The sequence below is a fragment of the Bos mutus genome, chromosome 3 (genome assembly GCF_027580195.1).
Source record: "Bos mutus isolate GX-2022 chromosome 3, NWIPB_WYAK_1.1, whole genome shotgun sequence".
Classification (NCBI taxonomy): Eukaryota; Metazoa; Chordata; class Mammalia; order Artiodactyla; family Bovidae; genus Bos; species Bos mutus.
Window position 1 is genome coordinate 40,087,753 of NC_091619.1, and position 7,796 is coordinate 40,095,548.

A 7,796-nucleotide genomic window follows, 5' to 3' on the forward strand; every position below is an offset into this window, starting at 1 on the left:
TGTCTGATATGAGTATTGCTAGTCCAGCTTTCCTTTGATTTTGATTTGATGAAGTATCTTTTCCTATCCTCTTACTTCTAGTATGTAAATGTCCCAACATCTGAGATGGGTCTCTTGTAAACAGCATATAAATGGGTCTTATTTTTGTATCTACCAAGCCAGTCTGTAGCTTTTGGTTGGTCATTTAATCCATTTATATTTACAATAATTACCAATATGTATGATCCTATTACCATTTTCTTAATTGTTTTGGGTTTATTTTTTGTAGGTCTTTTCCTTCCCTTGTGTTTCCTCCCTAGAGAAGTTCCTTTAGCATTTGCTGTAAAGCTGATTTGGTGGTCTTGATTCTCTTAACTTTAGCTTGTCTGTAAAGCTTTTGATTTCTCCATCAAATGTGAATGAGAGTTTTGGCCTAGTCATTGTTTTCCTTTTAACAATTTCTCCAAACATTTTTATTCTTTCATGTGCTTTGGATATAAAGGAAGACTTGGGAGTTAACGCCTATTCCTCTAGAAACTGAAGAGGAGAATCTGAAGTGTGCTCACTTAATGCATTCTCATTCATTCAAAAAGTATCTTTTATTATCTACTTCATGCTAGACCCTGTGCTAGGTGACAAAGTTGTTTGGTGAATAAAAAACAAATAAGGTTCCTGTTTCTCTGGACCTTACAAACTAGCACAGAGAAACTGTTACTTAAAGACACAAACTGCATAAATGTTGGTTTGAAAAAGCAATCAGTGCTATGACAAAGATGTACAAGGCACTATACACATTTTTAATAGGAATTAAAGGAGGTCAGGGACTAGTTTTCTAAAGAAAAACTGTAAAAAGCAAGTTGGCTAGGATAGAGAATAGAAGGGCAAGGTAAGTATACTGGAAGAAACAACCTATGGAAGGAGAAAAACTTGCACTTGAGAAAATAAAAAAGATTTTTAAAGGCCAGTATAGCCATTCCAATTTGAATAGGAAGAAGTGTGGTACAAAATGTTCTAGAGGTATGATATAACATGCATAGCTGTGTTAAAAATGCTAAGTTTTTTGTTCTTTCTAATAGCTATGGAAAGCTAATAAAGTGGCTTAATGGGACAGGAGTGAAAAGAAATCAGATCTGCATTTCACAAACATTACTCTGGTTTCCATGTTTTGAGTAGGATAAAGTGTAGAATAAATGTTCATGGTAACTTGAACTTGTTTGGTGGGGCTAGAATTGAAAAGAAATGAACAAATTCACTGGTGAAGATAAGATGATATCATATCAGCTGAGGAATAAGAGATTCATATTAGTCAGTCTTCTGTCTATTCATCTATCTTCTATCTGTCATGGGTAATAAGTCACACATATGAGTGAGTCTGCCCAGGGCAGGAATTAGTGTGAAAAGAGAAGAGAGCCATAGGATAGCATCCAGAAGAACTGTAATATCTCACGATTGGCTAGAGGAGGGTAAGCTTGCAATGAAGACAGGAAATTTCCTGAGAGGTATAAAGAACTTCCAGACTCAAGAAAAATACAAGGAGAAGACATTTAACAACGTCAAATGTCCGTTAGATTCAACGGTATAGAATTCACAGGAGGAGCTGGTTCAGTGATGTGATGTGCAGAGAAAGTGATGAGAGGTGGTGAAGATTTGGAGACAAAGAGGGTAGCACAGTTGATCAACATGAGAAGAAAACTTTCTTGAAAAACTTGCATAATTCAAGACTGCTATAATTTAAGACAGATTCTGACAAAGTAGGGTGGATATGTATGTGTCTACCACAGAAAAGTGGTACTATCATGAAACTATTAAAGGTAAGAAGGTTTTCTCCCAGCTTTATTTATATATAATTGACATAAAACAAAATGGTTTAAGGTGTACAATAAAATGATTTATGTATATATATTGCAAAGTGACTTTACAATAAGTCTAGTTAATATCCATCAACTCACAGTTAACTTTTTTTCTTGTGATGAGAACTTTTAAGATCTATCCTCATAGCACCAGAAGAGTTTACAATTCACTCTTCTCCCCAAATGTGGATTAAGCAATTCCTGATCAATATTTCATTTATAGTGATTTGTACTATTTCAAATTCTATGCACATAGGTATATAAGTAATGAATCACACCATACCTTTTAAAATTTGCATGTATTGAATTTACATAGACTCCAACACAACTGTAGAGGCAACACTTTTGGAAACCTGGATATGGAAGGGATACAGAAGGCATGTTTTTAAAGTGAATGTGTGTCAACATCATATGTATGTTATAGGCTCTATATCACTGACTAACTTAGACATTGGAGCTCATCTGCCTTTCTAATTCTCCCTTACGTCAATTTTTATCTGTATATAAAGCTGCCTACTTGATAAGAAGTCAGTTGTAACTTTTCGTGTATGATTAACTCTGGGGACATTGTAAGCAACTGTTTAACTGTTTAATTCTTAGTAGCTACTGGGGAAGGGGACTGCATCTTCCTCCCTCCCTCCCTGTCTTTAATATGGCACATTTGAGAGAAGTTCAGATTGCTTTATAACAGCTTCCAAAAAAGTTGTAGTTTGGCTCACTGAAGTGCACTGCATAAACCATTCAGAGATGCTTCTTCAAAAATTATAATTACAAAGTGAAAGAAAAAGAGGACTAAAGCAGAGCTAATTAAGAAAATGATTCTTGATTGATCATGTGGCACACACCTTTAACTGCCATCCTTATGGATTTGTTTTCTACAGTTAATAAATAGATTGCCTTCAGTTTATATATAAGTTTTTACTGTTTTAATTTTTAATACTAGTAACTACCATTTTTGATTACCTACAGTATACCAGACACAATAGATACACACGCACATAATTCAAATTCTCATACAACACTGAAGTACAGAAATTATTACAGATGAGAAAACCTAAGGTCGAAGAACAGAAAAAGTCTCAAAGCCAGGTAGTTTGTAAATGGCAAAGCTGGCAGAGCTATAATTTGACCCAAACGCTGTCTCATCTTAAAGCCTCTTCCTACAGTGCCAGTCTAGTGCTATGGTTTGTGGCATAGAACTAGATGAAGTTGTGTGGATAAAGGAGGTACAGCAGAAACAGCAAAACAAGAAAGACATAAAATATAAGTAGAATCTACATTCCTTATGTGATACCCTATTCCTATTTCATGGTGTCTACATTTATTTCCAGCAGAATTTTAACAAACACAGCCCCAGGAAGCCACCGTACATGTACGAAAACAAGCTCATGTCTAAAATGATCTTTTCATTGGGCTTCCCAGGAGGCAAAGAATGAACCACCACAGTTGAATCTATGAATCAAAACCAGGCAAATCTTTGTGACAGTAATATGTGACATAAAGATTTCCAAGGCAGAAGAAATTGTTGAGTATCAATAATGAGAAATGCAATGGAAAGTTATTCAAGAAACTTCAAAATGCCTTTCTCTCAAGAGAACAAGTTATTGACAGCTACTTCCTGATCTAAGGGCCCAGTAAGCAGAACAAGCATAAGAATTTTACAAGGATTAGAGATTAGGACAATTATGATTGCTAGAACAGTTTAATAATATGAAAATGCAGAACCACAGAGAGAATTTCATATTTTGGAAAGTGAATCATCCAAAATAAACTGTTCAGATATGAACTGAAGATAAGCATTAAACAAAAAGAGAAATGAACTATATTCCCATGTATTACTAACTCTAGACCATAAATCATCTGATTTTGTGAAATTAAAAATTTTTTCCTTTTTACAAATTAGGTTGATTTTCAACTGCACAATAAGACAAGTAAAGTACAAATTAAGTGCCTCAAATTATTTTATACATTTAAAATTTTATAATTATATTTGAGATAACTTTTAATTTTTTAACATAAAATATTTAGTAGAGTCAATTACTGAATTTGGAGAATTATCACCCCAAAACTCCCACACACACCTTTATAACAAATTACATAAATTTACTATTTGCTATGTGTCTCTTCCCTGAGTCTGGATGATCCCCTGTAGAAGGGAATGACTACCCACTTCAGTATTCTTGCCTGGAGATTTCCATGGACAGAGGAGCCTGGTTGGCTACAGTCAATGGGGTTGCAAAGAGGTGGACATAACTGAGCAACACATACACACACACACACACACACACACATGTCTGTTCATGCCTTCCCAGTGGCTCAGCAGTAAAGAATCCACCTACCATGAAGTAGACAGAGGAGATATTGGTCCAATCCCTTGGTTGAAAATATTCCCTGAATGAGGGCATAAGAAACCCACTCCACTGTTCTTGCCCAGAGAATCCCATACTGAGGAGCCTGGCAGGGTTTCCATAGGCTCCCAAAGGATCAGACATGACTGAAGCAACTGAGCACACATGCACACACATACACACAAGTCTCATGAGCTAGACACCATTTTAGGCTAGATCTAGGCTACTAATAAGACACGAATAAACAAAACAGTGAAATATCTCAGGGCTTATGGAGCTTATATTTCTAACTGGGAGACAGACAGACAATAAACATCATAAAGAAATCTTATGGTGTATTAGCAGTGTGGAGCACTATGAACAAAAGAAAATGTAGAACAGAGTAGGAGAATGTCCAGCTCATCTTCCCAACTCCAGGCTCACCATCAGATTCTTACCCATGGATTCCAGAGGAAGTAGCCACATAGAGGCCAACACTTTCCTCAGACCTTTCTGTGAACAACCCCGTGAGATTCCCTTCAGTGGCTAGGTGTGCTTGGCTTCCTAGATTTAAAACTCCCTTTCAAGATCTTTCTGTCCCTGGCCCTCCAATATTTGTGTAAGGCTCATTTTCTATACTAAATCTCTAAGTTCATAAAATAATCATACCTATGCTTCCTCAACTGAACTCTGACCAATACACAAAGCATTTCTCACAGTGCAAATTGTTTTTCCAAAGACAAAATGTGTGATCAAATCCTTTTTCTGTTTAAAGCAGTCAATGAGGCCCCCAATTCCTTCAGGATAAACTCCTAATTTTGAAAAATGGACTTTACCAGGCCTTCATGATCTGACCTCAACCTATTTTAAATAGGCTTATCTCTATCAGAACCAAAGGTAGAAAATTTCTACACTTTCCTCAAACTCTCATCTCTAGGTCATCAAACATGTCTTCTTCCCAGGGGAATTCCCTTCATCTTTCATCTGATAAATATCTAATTCTTCATATTTATTCTTAGGTAAACCCTCTTAATGCCAATAATATTAATCAGGTTTTTCTGCCACATAGAGGTATATAAGTCATCCATATCTGCTTACCACAAATTTAGAGGATTAACACAACACAGATTTATCATCTCATAGCTTCTCTGGGTCAAGAGCCCAGGCATGTTTCAGTAGATCTGACTCTTCAGGATCTCTCACTCACATAGGTACAATCAAGGCTGCCATCTCATATAAAAGCCTGACTGGGAAGGATCTGCTTGTAAGATCACACAGTTGTTGGCAAGATTCCCTTCCTGGCAGGTTGTTGGAATATAGGCTGCTTCATCAAAGCCTGAAAAGGAAAGAATCTGCTACTAAGACCAAAGTGAGTATCTTTTGAAATCCAGTAACAGAAGTGGTATTCCCTTAATACTGAGGTATAGTGTTGCTTAGAAGCAAATTACTGAAGGGAAGGAAATTACCAAGGCCATGAATTTCAGGAGGTGGGGATGATTGGAGGTCAACTTAGAGACTGCCCTACCACCAGAGTTGTGCTAGCACATCTATGATGAGTATCTGTTGGTCATCAATTACATGTATGTGGGTGGCTAAGGCTAATCTAAAAACTCACTGACAAACTGGCTGAAAGACATACTTTATGAACTAAGGTTGCCTCACAGAGGTCTTAAGTTCATCTCATCTACATATACTAAAAATACCTGAGAGGTAGTAAATAGTAGCAGTAGAGAGATTTTAGTGAATGCTAGTAATATTATGGGAAAATACAGAGAAAACTAAAACTTAAGGAGTGAATCAGTCAAATGCTTTACAATAGCAAGTGTTTAACACACATTCGTAATACATGTAGGTTGCAGGTCAGTTATGGTTCTAATTCGGGCTCCAGCTGTGCTCCATGTGCTTTTGTGCCCAGATCTAGACAAGCAACCGCACTAATTTGAAACATTCCACTCTGGAGATAGTGGAATGGACCAAAAGCACTTTTGGAAACAGGATGCCTGCTAAACCATATGCCAAGTAATTAAAAGAGTGAACATAGGCAAAACACTCTCTGACATAAATCACAGCAGGATCCTCTATGACCCACCTCCCAGAATATTGGAAATAAAAGCAAAAATAAACAAATGAGACCTAATTAAAATTAAAATCTTTGCACAACAAAGGAAACTATAAGCAAGGTGAAAAGACAGCCTTCAGAATGGGAGAAAATAATAGCAAATGAAGCAACTGACAAACAACTAATCTCAAAAATATACACGCAACTCCTGCAGCTCAATTCCAGAAAAATAAACGACCCAATCGAAAAATGGACCAAAGAACTAAACAGACATTTCTCCAAAGACATACAGATGGCTAACAAACACATGAAAAGATGCTCAACATCACTCATTATCAGAGAAATGCAAATCAAAACCACTATGAGGTACCATTTCACACCTGTCAGAATGGCTGCTATCCAAAAGTCTACAAGCAATAAATGCTGGAGAGGGTGTAGAGAAAAGGGAATCCTCTTACACTGTTGGTGGGAATGCAAACTAGTACAGCCACTATGGAGAACAGTGTGGAGATTCCTTAAAAAACTGGAAATAGAACTGCCTTATGACCCAGCAATCCCATTGCTGGGCATACACACCGAGGAAACCAGAATTGAAAGAGACACGTGTACCCCAATGTTCATCGCAGCACTGTTTATAATAGCCAGGACATGGAAGCAACCTAGATGTTGATCAGCAGACGAATGGAAGAAAGCTGTGGTACATATACACAATGGAGTATTACTCAGCCATTAAAAAGAATACATTTGAATCAGTTCTAATGAGGTGGATGAAACTGGAACCTATTATACAAAGTGAAGTAAGCCAGAAAGAAAAACAGCAATATAGTATACTAATGCATATATATGGAATTTAGAAAGATGGTAACGATAACCCTATATGCGAGACAGCAAAAAAGACACAGATGTATAGAACAGTCTTTTGGACTCTGTGAGAGAGGGAGAGGGTGGGATGATTTGGGAGAATGGCATTGAAACATGTATAATATCATATATGAAATGAATCGTCAGTTCAGGTTCGATGCATGATACTGGATGCTTGGGGCTGGTGCACTGAGACGACCCAGAGGGATGGTACGGGGAGGGAGATGGGAGGGGGATTCAGGATGGGGAACATGTGTACACCCATGGCGGATTCATGTTGATGTATGGCAAAACCAACACAATATTGTAAAGTAATTAGCCTCCAATTAAAATAAATAAATTTATATTTTAAAAAAGTGTAATACAGTTATTCCACGAGGAAGGAAGGCCATCATATGCAAAAACATAGAGGCAGTGATGAGCATGAGAACAGTTAAAGAGTTTAAGAGCAGTTGAAAACAGAACAATGGAGTCAGTCAAGTATAGCAGGGATCCCCATAATGGCTCCTCATACTGCAGACATTTATGCAAAGTTTCTCCTATCTCTGGCCTTTGAAGAATAGTGAGATTTCTGTTGAATGTTTTAAAGTAAATATGAATAGACCAAAAAGGAAAAAAAAAAAGAGAGAGAGATGCTTAAAAAATTACAAACTTCATTTTAGTGATATAAGGGCAAACTCTATTTTCTCCGCTTAGTTTAAGATTTTATTTCAATTATGT